The sequence below is a fragment of the Amblyomma americanum genome, chromosome 11, assembly GCF_052857255.1.
Source record: "Amblyomma americanum isolate KBUSLIRL-KWMA chromosome 11, ASM5285725v1, whole genome shotgun sequence".
Taxonomy (NCBI): Eukaryota; Metazoa; Arthropoda; class Arachnida; order Ixodida; family Ixodidae; genus Amblyomma; species Amblyomma americanum.
Window position 1 is genome coordinate 120,265,531 of NC_135507.1, and position 13,384 is coordinate 120,278,914.

The 13,384-nt window shown below is 45.8% G+C and overlaps 1 pseudogene; it reads right to left on the reverse strand.

The window, feature by feature from the left end:
* Positions 1-2,578: 2,578 nt before the first annotated feature.
* On the reverse strand, positions 2,579-8,330 carry LOC144109874 (uncharacterized; annotated as a pseudogene).
* Positions 8,331-13,384: the final 5,054 nt, after the last annotated feature.

Below are 13,384 nucleotides of genomic sequence, written 5' to 3' on the forward strand. Positions count from 1 at the left end.
AGAAAACCGCGCGGGATGGGAAGAGGCAGCGCAGTGCATTGTGCGTTTTCCCAGGGTACGAACCCTTTAAGAAATGTCCTCCGTTCTGTACTTTCAACTCCTTGTTAGCCGTTTTCTTTCCATGGAAATAAGATATTTTTCCACCTTAGCAGTATATTCGGGCCTTAACAACGGCAATTAGTTTGCTTTCAAGGGCAAAATGGTAATTTCTCAATGTGCAAAATTTAGCACATATATCATAATTGACGAAAATAGCAAAATAAAAGGCCGCGACTTGTCATGTAAACATCGAAAGGATCGTAAATATCTTTGTTCTTTCGAAGCAGCACAAAACGCTTGAAACTGTGAAAAGAAAACTATGTTAGAACATGTGGTCTGAGCACAATTGGCGGCCGACGTGCTAAACTATTCACTGTTTCACGAAATATTAATTATGCGTTGACTATAAATGGCACAAAAACTAACCCATTTGCAAGACGAACGGTACAAGATTCACATGAAGCAAAGGAATGACAGTTAGGTCCAGCCCTTTAACAGAAGAAGCCTCGGGCTTGCTTTATAGATAGTTGTGCACAGTACATTGCGTGTAAAAGGAAAACTTGGGCACAAAAAGCTCATCAATGCATGCCCGTGAGGAAAGATGATCGCTTTCTAGTAAAGCATATGCTCTTTTCGCCGTTAATGAACCTTAACATGCTTTAAAAGTAAAAAAAAAGATACAGGCGTATTCACTATCGGTTCTTTGCAAACGAAATCTGTGGCGACTTAAAGACAGTTGTTTCGGCAAACCCCTAAGGGTGAGCTCCGTCGCTATTGGGTCCAGAATGTAGCTGACAGAGATTTTTGGACTTGACGCCAGGAGCTTGAAGGGAGGTGTAGAAAAAAAATGTACTGTTTACGTTTATTTTAATTTCTATGCAAAAAGTGGACGTAAATATACATTTTTCCGCCAACAGTGAAACCATGGCATAGATGTAGAGCATCCGCCACGCGTGCAAGAGGACCGGGGTTCGAATACTTGGGCTCGAAGTTCTCCACCGGGTTTGAAAAAAAAAATCTCTGCGTGTGGATGGAATTACGTAACCAGGCTTGGGGTGCAGCCTGATCTCTCTGAGCACAACCGACAACGCACTCAATCACCAGAGCACGATCTGCCCACCTTGGTGCAGTACTTGGCCGCAACCTTTTATGAACAAACCAATTAACCATCGGCCCTCAGTCCCCAGCGGCTGCGAAGAACTGCACATATTTAGCTGTCAGACCAGTCGCAGCGGAGGGTGCTAAGAATCTGACTTTGGACTAGCCATCATTGGAAACGGAACCTGGAAAATTGTAACGCTAGAACCTATTATACTGTGGGATGCCATTAGGTAGAAAGTCGAATCCCAACACAAAAGCGTAAGAAGAGTTTATTCGATTGCCGAAGGCAGTGGACGAGCATACTGACGCTACGCTCGTGTCGGTAGCGGAAGTTAGGCTAGCGCTCTTCCCAGCCGGGCAGCCTGTTTTTGTAGCCGCCGTCGGGACGCAGCGGTGGTGCTGGGTTTTATCGGGAATGCGGTCCAGCGTGTGGCCGTGTTACACTGGGCCGGATGATAACAAGGTGGAGGCTGCGCGGAAATGAGCGCAGATAGTGTCGCCCTGTCTCCACCCCGCGGAGTGGGGAGCCCTCAGTGTTTGTAAAAATCTGTGCGGCGTACCCGACGTCCATAGCGTGTAGTGACAGAAGCAGGCTGCTATGTCGGAGGTCGTGGGTGGACGCCAGTGGGTGCAGCCTGAATGTTCGGCTTGAAGGTTGCGCGAGGACCTAGGGCAGCACAGGGATGCCTTCGAGCCAGTTTGAGTCCGGTTGGCACATGGTGGCAGCATTGAACTCTCGGTGGAAACGTTCGATCAGTCGAATCTGTCAAGAGTCGTGCGGGCCGTCCAGGGTCCGAAGACGCGGCTCAGGCGGGTGACTCTGGCTATGGCACTGCGGCCGAGGTTTCATGGGGCATTGAGGGACGTGGAGTGGCAGGTGAAGATGGGTCAGCCTGCGAAGTGGACCCAGTGTCGGTGGTTGAGGTGCAGCAGCTGACGGCCTGCGCATGAGGGGTGGGGCAGCAGAGGGTGCGAGGTGTGTTGCGGGTCGCCAGATTAGCGCAGATGATGCCGGGCCGAGCTGCCCGGTACCCAGAGGGGCGGCTACGGCAGACGCAGCGAGATTCTAGGCAAAGGAGTTGCTGTGGTGGACTGCATGGGGCCGCTGGGACGCACTCACAGCCAACCTTGGAACGATTGGCTAGAGCGTAATGGGCGGCCGCACGAGTGGCGCCCTTGCCACTGGCGCCGAGCCGTGCACGTAGGAGGACGCCGGCGAGGTAGCGGCTTTCGGAGGCGCCTGAAGTGGCGAAGCTGCCGGGAGAATCTAGACCGCTGGTAGAGCCGGGGCCCCCGAGTGAGCCGGGGCCGGGGCCGCCGAGTGAGCCGTAGGCACCGGGAGAGCCGGGGCCGCCGAGAGGGCCGGGGCTGCCGAGAGAGCCGAGACCGCGAGGATGGCTGTGGGCGCAGGGTGCCGAGGCTGCCGGGAGGGCCGAGGCTACAGGAGGGCAGGAGACGCCGGCAGGGCTGGCGGCGCCGGGGGAGCCGATGACGAAGGGAGGTCCGGGGGTGCCGGGAGCGCCGAATGTGCCTCTTGTGTGTCTTGAAGAGGGACGGTCGGGTCAGAGATCGAGGCTGGGACAGCTGCTCGCGGCGGCGACAGCGGGTCTGCAGTGTCGTAGAGCGGCAGCGGGTGGTAGGAGACGCCGAATTCCGCCATAATGGCAGCGCGCAACTCGTCGTACGGGCGGCTGCCCAAGGGAGGGCAGGAGATTCGGCGCAACAGGTCTTTCGGGAGGATATCGCAGAGGTCTGCGTGTTTGAACGGCTGGATGGTGATGTCACTCAGGTACAGCGCAGCCTCGAACTGAGTGAACCACCCGCCGATGTCTTGAGGACGGAACGCCGGAAGCGGCGGATCGTGGGTTGGGTCCTGCCAGTAAGCCATCCAGGAACGCAGCTGAGGGAGAAGCTGCGGCTTGACGGGTCACCAGATGTGGAAGGATGCCGGCGTCCGGGTCACCAGATGTAGGATGGCATTCTGTAGAAGGACGAACCCCAACATAAAAACGTAACAAGGGTTTATTCGATTGCCTTTGGCAGCGGACGAGCATACCGACACTACGCTCGTCTCGGTAGCGGAAGGTAGGCTAGCGCTCTTCCCAGCCGGGCAGCTTGTTTTTTTAGCCACCGTCGGTGACGCATGCCTCGGGTAACGCAGCGGCGGCGCTGTGTCTTTTCAGCAACGCAGTCCAGCGTGTGGCCGTGTTACGCTGGGCCTGATGATAACAAGGTGGAGGCTGCGCGAAATGTGCGCAGAGTGTGTCGCCACAATATTATTAACCAGTGGGGCATAGTGGATAGATTGCGTACAGACGAGAACTAGGTGTGGGATTCCTCATCAATCAGGATATATAGGCAACATACAGGAGTTCTACAATATTAAGGAGGGGTGGCAGCTATCGTAAATAACATTAATAAGAGGCACAAGCTTGAGGTGTAGCAGGCCTACGAACCTACGTCCAACAACGACGACCAGATCGTTGAAAGCTTCTATGAAGACGTGGAATCGGCAATGAGCAAAGTAAAATCACAGTACACTATACTGATGGGCGAATTTAATGGGAATGTAGGAAAAGGTAGGCCGGAGGCTAGGCGCTTGCCGACCATGGCATAAGCTGGAAGAATAAAAGGGGGGGGAAATATCAGACTTTTCAGAGAGAAATTATTTGCGGATTATGGATACCTTTTCCGCCAATAACAGAACAGAAATGCACGACGGAGAGCCTCAATACAAAGACTAAAAAGTGAAATAAACTTTAGGCCGCCGTGGTGGCCCGGTGGTTATATCGCTCGGCTGCTGAACTGATGAGCATTCTCCAAAGAACGCAGGTAGCCTAAAAGCGACGAAGAGGAAACTAGGCATAGATAAAAACGATACGCATACGCGTTAAGACACAAAGAGGGCAATGACATTGGCAATATGGATAAGATAGTAAAAGTAGCCGGAGAGTTTTACACAAATCTATACAGTCGTCAACGTAATCAGAACGTTAATGATTGAGGCAGCAGGAGACAGCAATGGTGCATCCAGCCAGCAACGAAAGAGAAAGTATAGAAAGGCTTAGCAGCAAGACAAAGGGAGAAAGCAGCTGGAAAGGATCAGGTAACAGCATATCTGCTGAAGGACGGAGGGAAGATTCTAGTAAAAAACAATAGCCGTCCTGTGTACGCAATGCCTTCTCATATCTCGTACCAGAAACTTGGAAGAACGGTAATATCTGAATTCATATGAAAGTGGACGACAAGGACTAGACAAATTAGACTGATCTGCTTACTGTCCGTTGATTACAAGGTATTTACTTAGGAAATGCTTAATAGAATCGCGACAACCGAAAAGATAAAAAAAAAAGGTCATGCGGGCATTCGTAAAGGCTACTCCACAATAGAGCATACTCGCACAATATATCCAACCCGTTTATATAGCCTTCATTGATTATGATAAAGCATTTGACTCAGTGGAAACCGCAGCAGTCATGCAGGCATTGCGGAATCAGTGTGTAGAAAAGACTTTGCTGATGATACTGGCAGTTATCTATAGCGACCGCACAGCTGCCATAGTCCGTCATAAAATCAGGAATAAATTTTATAAGAAATCTTGTCAAGAAGGGAGACACGATCTATTTAAATTAGGTATTTCGAGGCTTGAACCGGGAACAGTTGGAGATAAGAGATAGTGCAGAATACCTTTGTAATCAGCGATTCGCTGAAGAAATTGCCTGGTTAAGACATTCGGGGGTGAACTGCAAAGCACGATCAGTGAGTTATAGAGACAGAGCAGTACGGTGGGTCTAAAAATGAACATGAAGAAAACCAAAGTAAAGCTCAACAGTGTTGCAAGGGAAGAGGAGCTCCCGATTGGCAGTGAGGTGCTGGAAGTGGTAAAGGTCTACTTAGGGCAGGTAGTGACCGCCGATCCTCATCATGAGAGTGAAATAAATAGAATAATAAAAATGGGGTGAGCGCACATGGTAGGTTCTCTCTGATCATGAATGGCAGTTAACCAATATCCATAAAGATAACAGTATGCAATAGCTGTTTCTTACCGATAGTCACCTACGGGACAGAAAAGTGGAGCCTAACAAAAAGCGTTCAGCGTAAGTTAAGGACAGCGCAATGATCTATGGAAAGAAAAATTACAGGTGTAGTGTTAAGAGAATATTAGCGGGCAGAGGGGATGAGAGAAGAAATGCGGGTTTATGATATCCTAGTCCTAGTCAAGAGGTAGAAATGGGCTTGGGCAGCGCACGTAATGGGAAGGCAAGATGGCAAAATAGGAACAGCGTAGATTCCAAATTATCGCAAGCGTAGCAGAGGGCGGGAGAAAGTTAGGTGGGTGGCTGGGATGAACAAATTTGCGGAGATATGGTGGTAGCAGCTTGCAAAGGACAGGGTTAATTGGAGATATATTGGAGAACCCTTTGCCCTGCAGAGGGTGTACTCAGGCTGATAACGTTGATGATGGCGATTTTTCTCAACAACAAATTCATCTTCTGCTCCTGCAAACAATATCCGCATATGCAGAAAGACCTGTGAATACAGGTTTTCCTCAGAACAAAATTCTACAGCAGATGTCATTGAACCTCTAAATCCTCTCTCTAGCATGTGTTTCCCCATAATGCAAAGTTTATTAGTAGGCTTTTTGATTAAGACGAGTGCCTTTTTCTGCATACCATTGTCACCGGTGTAGCATATCACAATACAGCTAAGACGTGCTAACTAGTAGGCTGGTTTACTAATATTGATTATTTAACTCTTCAACGATTAAACACCTTTAACATCCACATTGCTTCGTTGTAGGTCGGATCGAAAAGGCAGCGCAAATTTCTGTTAACCCATTAGGAACTAAGAAAAATGTATGCGACGAATTCTCTTAATTTTTCTGCACAATGTCTCATTAGTGGGGAGATGAAATTGAGTGAGTATCAAGAAAATATGTTTATTCCTGCAAAAGTTACAGAGGTGTAGTTTTTATAGTAAGCTGGTTTCTTCTCATTGCAAAACAAACACTTGCTCCATTTTGTTACTTAGACGCATGAAACTTGTTGAAGTATTTATATTTTAAAGAAAGCGTTATACTGCACCCCACACATGCGCATGCCGACTTCTTGTGGCAATATTGGCATCGCGGTTGCTTTACTACTTTGTTTGGAAAGTCGACTCCCCTGCAAGAACAATGTCATCTACAATCGAGGCTGGCCGTTTGCGGGTGGTGTTATGTTTTCTGCCGAGACGCAGGCAATACGGCGTGATAATTCTCAGAAACGCAAAGAGGACGATTGGCTCGTCTGCAACCACTTGATGAATTTTCCAGGCATTCACCACGGTTACGTTTCGCATTCGTGTAAACAAAGGCCGCCACCACTTTTTGCTAAGAATGCCAACTCTATAGTTGTTTACGGCTTGATCCTTATAAGAGGTCTACGCCTCTAATGCCACTGTTGTAGCTGCTAAACAGTTTTGGCTGCGGAATTTTCCCCCTTTCGTGCACAGCAGACGACCACCGCTTTACAAAGGACATGGGTTAAATGTCATCGTAGCTCGTAGCCATCGTTAAACACATGCTGTCTTTCCACTTTACGAGAAGAATCTTACCGACGCGGTCGAAAGAATGAAAAAATTGTCCTCTTTGCTTTTTTCATCTCTTTTTTAGTTGGAAGAGGGGAATTCGTATGCCTGATCTCGCAAAGAGTGCCTGTTGTCCTAAACCCCTTGTAACGCAGAGTAACGAGGAGATTCCTACCTGGAAAAAAAAATTGCCGAAAAAGATAATGTGGTCACTAGGATCAGAAGTTGCCCAAGCAGAGAGAGAACAACGTGAGTTCCCAGCAGATTCTTACCTGAGTTTGCAGATTTTCCACAGTAGGTACCAAAGCATAATAGTAGCCGTCAAAACTTCACATCATCGAGCTCTTGTACCCAAAACGAACTGGCTTGCCACGTATAAATTGTTTGGAAGGATGGTGTGCAGAATATTTTGTCATAGACTCGTCTAAAGAAATGTTTCGGCGAAAGATACCATGCTGCTCAAAACGCTCGTTCAGTAGGTTCACGAGGGGACGTATCTTGAACATCCGACGAGTCGTCTCCCCAATCAAGTCATTATTGGCTAGGTGCAAATTTTTTAAATCTTAATAAACCGATTTCGACCCATGCAATTAGCTACATATGGCACTCCAAAATCTTCATCAACGCACCGATAAAGCCTCTGACATGGGAGGCTATGGTAGCAAGGCAATAAAAGAATACCGATGAACCTCTTCAGATCATCCAAATCGAGAGAAAAACCGTGCTCATTTTTTTTGCTTTGCATAGTTGCCAGTTTGTATTATTATATGAGGGAGTATTTAGCCATCAAGAATGGTGCTGAATATTTGACTGGGGTATAACCGCTCCAGAGAGATCTCAACATCGCATTGCGCTCCGCTGCCCCGTCAGTTGAATTCTCCCAGCTATACTCCGGTTGATCCCTGGTCCAGTTCACGGCAGGAACCCTTGCGCGCTTCAACGCAAGAGCGCACTCGTCATCTTCTTCGTCATTGCGACACCAATGAACTTCGAGCTTGCATGAAAAAAAAAAGGTTTGGTGTACAGGATTTACACGGCTTCGAAGTCAATGCCTAATAGTCTGTTTCGCTCAAAACAAGAAGCAATAACATCGGTAAGAATCACGCAAAGGACCTGCTTCCGCGCGGGGTGAACTGCACTTCGATGGTGAATCGCAGAACACTCGGAGACATCTGCGCAAACTGATACAAACATTCACAGTGCACATTGCCTCCCTTCCCTCACTGGATCACCAACCTAAGTGCATTCCCAGCCCTGTCCGATCCTCCCCGCTTCAGACCCACTACATACCGTAGAAGCTACTACGGATGAAAATAACAAACAAAAATAGTGATTTCTTGGTGTCGCGGTCATTGACGCCGAACACGTAGAATACACAAGGCGCCTAAGTAAATGCTGCCACCCTAAAACACTAAACAGAAAAGCAGTTCTTGCCAAAAACGTCATTCACTGGCATAGCACTCCTCGTTGCCTTTCTCTTCATCTGTTTCTGCTGATGGGTCTGAAGGAATCATGACCACAGCAACGTCTTCTGCAGCATTCTGTGCAATATCTGCTGCAGCCTCTAGTGCTTCGCTGAGTCGACAGAACGGTTTCTTGCCGAAGAAAGCATCCGGATTCATAGTATTGGCTGCCTGGAAGAGCGACTGCCATTGTGCACACACGAAGTACCGGCGTACAACAGATGGTACAGTAAGGTTTACTCTTATATTGCACAAAAAGATTGAAAGGTATGTATCTTTCACAACACTCAGAGTTTACTCACACTCTTCTTGAAGCTATATAGAAAGAGTTTTCATGAAATATTGATTATTGTAACCAGGAGAACAAGTTTACGAAGCGCTTACCTGGGCGGTTGGCGGGAATGCAGTTTGCCAATAGTTGATCGTAGACGTATACTCTTCGGAGCGCTAAGAACGCGCCTGCTTGATTTAGGAGTATTGCCTGTCTGCTTGCTGATGGAATTGCGATCTACTGAAAAAGAAATACTCATTTCTCAATTATAAATAAATGGAATTGTAGCTGTAATTTTCGAAGTGTATAGTGGTCCCAAATTGGTTAATCACCTTGTTTACTGATATGCATGTTTACCGTAACTAACAACCATATCACTTTTAAAAATTTATAAAACGCGATTACCCTTGGCGCTGCGGGCCAATTAATTTTGACCACATGGTGTCAAAGTACTCGCCCTTTCGAAAAGCTTGAAGACAAAGGAACCTCTGCAGCTCGCGTATGTCTTGGGAATAGCAAAAATTTATTCGGCGACAGCATCGGCGGTAAAAGTGCTTTCGCAATTCTAAGAGATGATATGGGTATTATTTACGGTGGGCCGCAATTATTCAGTATATCAGGAGACACAGTTTTTTTATTCAGATACCCTAAAGGCCCTTATGGGCATTACATAGGGGGGGGGGGGGGGGGGGGGTTAACAACAGGATATTTCAAACACAATTAGGGGGGGGGGGGCAAGGCAATATAGAACATCGCGGTAAGGATCACCGAATACAACAAGAAAATATAAGAAAAAAAGGAGAGAGAATTGCATACATGCATACAAAAAAAAAAGAACAACAACAACACTCCGTACAAAGCATGTAGATACACTTACAATGCGTCAAAGGCATAAAATTCTGCTTTTACCCATCATGCGTAAAACTGCGTTTCAAATTACTTACAAATGAGTCATGATCACGTATAGAAGCAATTTCTTTTGGCAGCTTATTCCAGTGATGAGTAGCTAGAAAGAGCGGTGATTGTCGCAGGAGATTCGTACGCGCAAACATGGGACGCACTTTGAAGGGATGGTCGAGGCGGGGGAAAATTTTTTGTGGGGGTTTGATATGGGATGCTGTAAAGGATGACGGGACATGATACAATCTGTGGAAGTGGGAAAGTAGTGCTAACAGTCGTCGTGTTTCTAGAGACGGTAATTGGAGGGACTTTTTGATAGCCGTGATGCTGGATGTTCTAGAGTATGTTTTAGTGATGAAGCGTGCTGCTTTATTTTGTAAAGATTCCAGCTTGTTTATTAGGTAAGTCTGATTTGGATTCCATATTATGGAAGCGTATTCAATCTTTGAGCGAACTAGAGCTGTGTAAGCTAATAATTTAGTTGACTGATTTGCTAAATATAAATTTCGCCTAATGAAACCAAGTGTTTTATTTGCTTTCGAAATTATTTCATCAATGTGATCATTCCATGTAAGGTTAGAAGTTAAATGGACTCCCAAATATTTTAATGTATACACATTCTCTATGCATATGCTGTTCATAAAATATGAACTTAAGTGAACGTTACTGGCTCTGGTAAATGTCATAGTTTTTGTTTTAGAAACATTAATTTCCATTTGCCATTGCTCGCACCAAAGTGAAATTTTGTTTAGGTCGGCCTGTAAAATATTAGCGTCTTCAGAGGTAATAATTTGTCTGTAAAGCACGCAGTCATCTGCAAACAATCGAACTGTTGAGGTCAGGTTGTTACTGATGTCATTAATGTAAATTAAGAATAAGATTGGGCCAAGTACGGATCCCTGGGGAACGCCAGATTTAACTTGTGCTAAAGCGGAAAAGTGATCATTTACGGAAACAAATTGGTAGCGATCGGTTAAAAAACTTGAGATCCAATTAACAATTTTTTCATGTATGTTAAGCCGGCTAAGTTTCGTCATTAAGCGAGAATGGGGAACTTTATCGAATGCTTTCTTGAAGTCAATAAATATAGCATCGATTATTATGGAATCGTGAACAGCTTGATGAAGATCAGTTATAAGTTCAAAAAGCTGTGTTTCACAAGAGCGTCCTTTCTGAAATCCATGTTGATTGTTAGAAAAGAAGTTATGTTCAGATAAATATTTCATAACTGTGGAAGATATGATATGCTCAAGTAATTTACATGGAATACTAGTTAAGGATATAGGTCTATAGTTTGAGGGCACTGAACGGTCACCTGATTTGTAAATGGGAGTGATACGACCGACCTTCCAGTCATCTGGTACGATTCCTGTATCTATTGATTGCTGGAAAAGGGTGGCTAATACGGGAGATAATATAGGTTTAGTCATTTTAAGCATCTTTGCGCAGATGCCGTCTGGACCTGGCGCTGAGTTATTAGAAAGTCGATCGATGGCCGATTCTATTCCCTCTGATGTAATTATGAGATCATTCATAGATGAGTCAATTGAAGGAAACGTAAGGTCAGGTGGAATTGGATTTTCGTATGTGAATACAGAGCTGAAAAACGAGTTTAATTCAGTCGCAGCTTCAGATGGTGAGAGTAGCACACCGTTATTAACGATTGGTATAGTGGATTGAGAAGAGTGTTTAGGGTTAATTACTTTCCAAAACTTTTTCGGATTGTTCATTATCATGCTGACGATGTCACCGTTAAAAAACTTGTCTTTAGATGCTTCAATTTCAGCTTTACATTTATTTGATTGTTCTTGGTATCGCTGCCAATCACCATCTGAGTGGGACAACTTAGCTTTAGAGTAAAGGCGTTTCTTTTTATTTATTGCTCTCTTCACTTGGGACGTGAACCATGTGCTCTGTGTTGATGACGTTATTCTAATTTTGGGAACGTGCTTTTGTTTCAGTTCAATAAGCTTCCTTCGGATAGCGAGCCAGTTATCATTTGTATTGCGATAAGCCATGGTTTCCAAGAACCACACAGAAAAATATGACAGCTCTGTAAGAATCGCGTCGATATTTGCACGGGAGTAATCGTAAATTGATTTCGTTGCCTTTTCTGGTTTACTACTTTGTAATTGGTATTCACAGTGTACTGCGTTGTGGTCGCTAATACATTCAAGGACGTGAACAAGCATATTTTCCGGATTGGTTGTGAGGACTAGATCTAGAATAGCTTTTCCACGTGTTGGTTTGCAAACTATTTGATGCAGATCAAATGAACAAAGAACATCGAGAAATTCCTTGCATTCGCTCTTCTTTGCGCAACCTAGGGGCGTACACCTCTGCCAATTTATTGTGGGGTAGTTAAAATCGCCAGCAAGTATTATAGGTGAAGTTGGATACTTGTCTTGGATTAAAGTTAGGGAATGATTAAGACTCTCGATGAATTCAGAAGTAGCATCAGGCGGACGGTAACAGACTCCGACTGCGCAAGTCACAGAGGGACAGACCTGAAGTGAAATCCACAAAATTTCAATATTTGACTGTGTGTCAACAACGCGAGCACATAGATTAGATTGCACGGCAACTACAACACCGCCTCCCCGTGCGCCCACCCTATTATTTCTAAATATAGTAAAATTTCTAGAGAGCGACAGCTCGTTGTCCCCAATATCGGGTGTAAGCCAAGTTTCTGTCCCAAGAACAATATCTACAGAACAAGCCTCAATAAATGCACATAGCTGGTCTTGTTTGTGAAACATGCTTCGAAAGTTGCACAACAGGAGTGACAAGGAATCACCTTGATTAGCATGACTGTGTCAATCATTCTGGTTTGTTTCGTCCCCTCGTGCGCCAACAGTAGGTTGCGCACTCAGGCGACATACTTCGGCTTCATTGCGCGTTGAAAGACAGGTTACTTTATTTTGTGATGAATCAAGGGTGTAACATTTGCTTCCAAGAAGGAGTTTATCGTAGACCACAGTATATTTTTCGTTAGGCTTACGTGCTTCGCGAACGAAATCTCTGAGTTTTTTCCTGATGAGCTGCATACGGGCCGAGAAATCTTCTTCAATCCACACGCGTGGCTTCTGCAGGTCCTTCAATTTGGAAGCATTTCTTAAAATGATGCTCTTGTCTTTAAAATTCAGAAATTTCACGACAATTGGTCGGATGTGACCTGCTTTAGGTCGACCTATTCTGTGGGCTCGCTCTATTTCGCCTGCATTGAAGCCTAGCTTAGTTAACACGAACTGGTTGATGATGCGTTCAGTGTCAACCCATGTTTCTTTTGGTTCTTCCGGGATTCCCTTAAATATTAGGTTATTTCTGCGCATACGGTTATTTAGGTCATCAACAACCAGATTGGCCTGCTCCAACTGTTTAGTTTCTATGATCTTCAGCTGCTCTTGCGATTCCTGAACGACTGAGTTAACGGTGCTGACGTCATGACACAGGTTATCAACTGCTTTTAGTCGCTCTTCGACACCACTGAGTCGCCTTTTGATGTCAGTGACGCTCGTTTGAATATCCTTTAGTTTGTTTGAAGCGTCTTTCTGAAATTTTTCATTTGACAACGTTAACTCTTTAAGAAGCGCGAGAACTTGGTCCACCTTATCCGGGCCTGGGTTGGTCTCTACGTCGCCAGCGCAGAGTATCAAATGAGCAATACAAAACAAAACCAAGGAACAGCGTCCACCCATGCGCCAGCAACTAGTAGCCAAGGCAGGCCTAAGCCATATTGGCGAACAACCACTGGCAAAATGGCCATGCGCTACAAAGCGGCCTATCCGCGCACGGTAAGTACACAGATCAATGCCCATGGTGAATCAAACGACACTCGGGATTTGCAGCCTAAACAGTACCGAAGTGGAAGAAGCTGTTGTCACAACCCACTCACCTATGAAAATGAAACAACAATGCGTGAGCTGCGAACAGTCGGCTGCAAATCCTGTTCGGTGCTTGTGGACGATCCCTTTTGTAGGCGACTGAGTGGAGGGCGCTGCGTGCGATGTCAGCCGCTTCTGCCTGGGTAGGGGCGCAGATC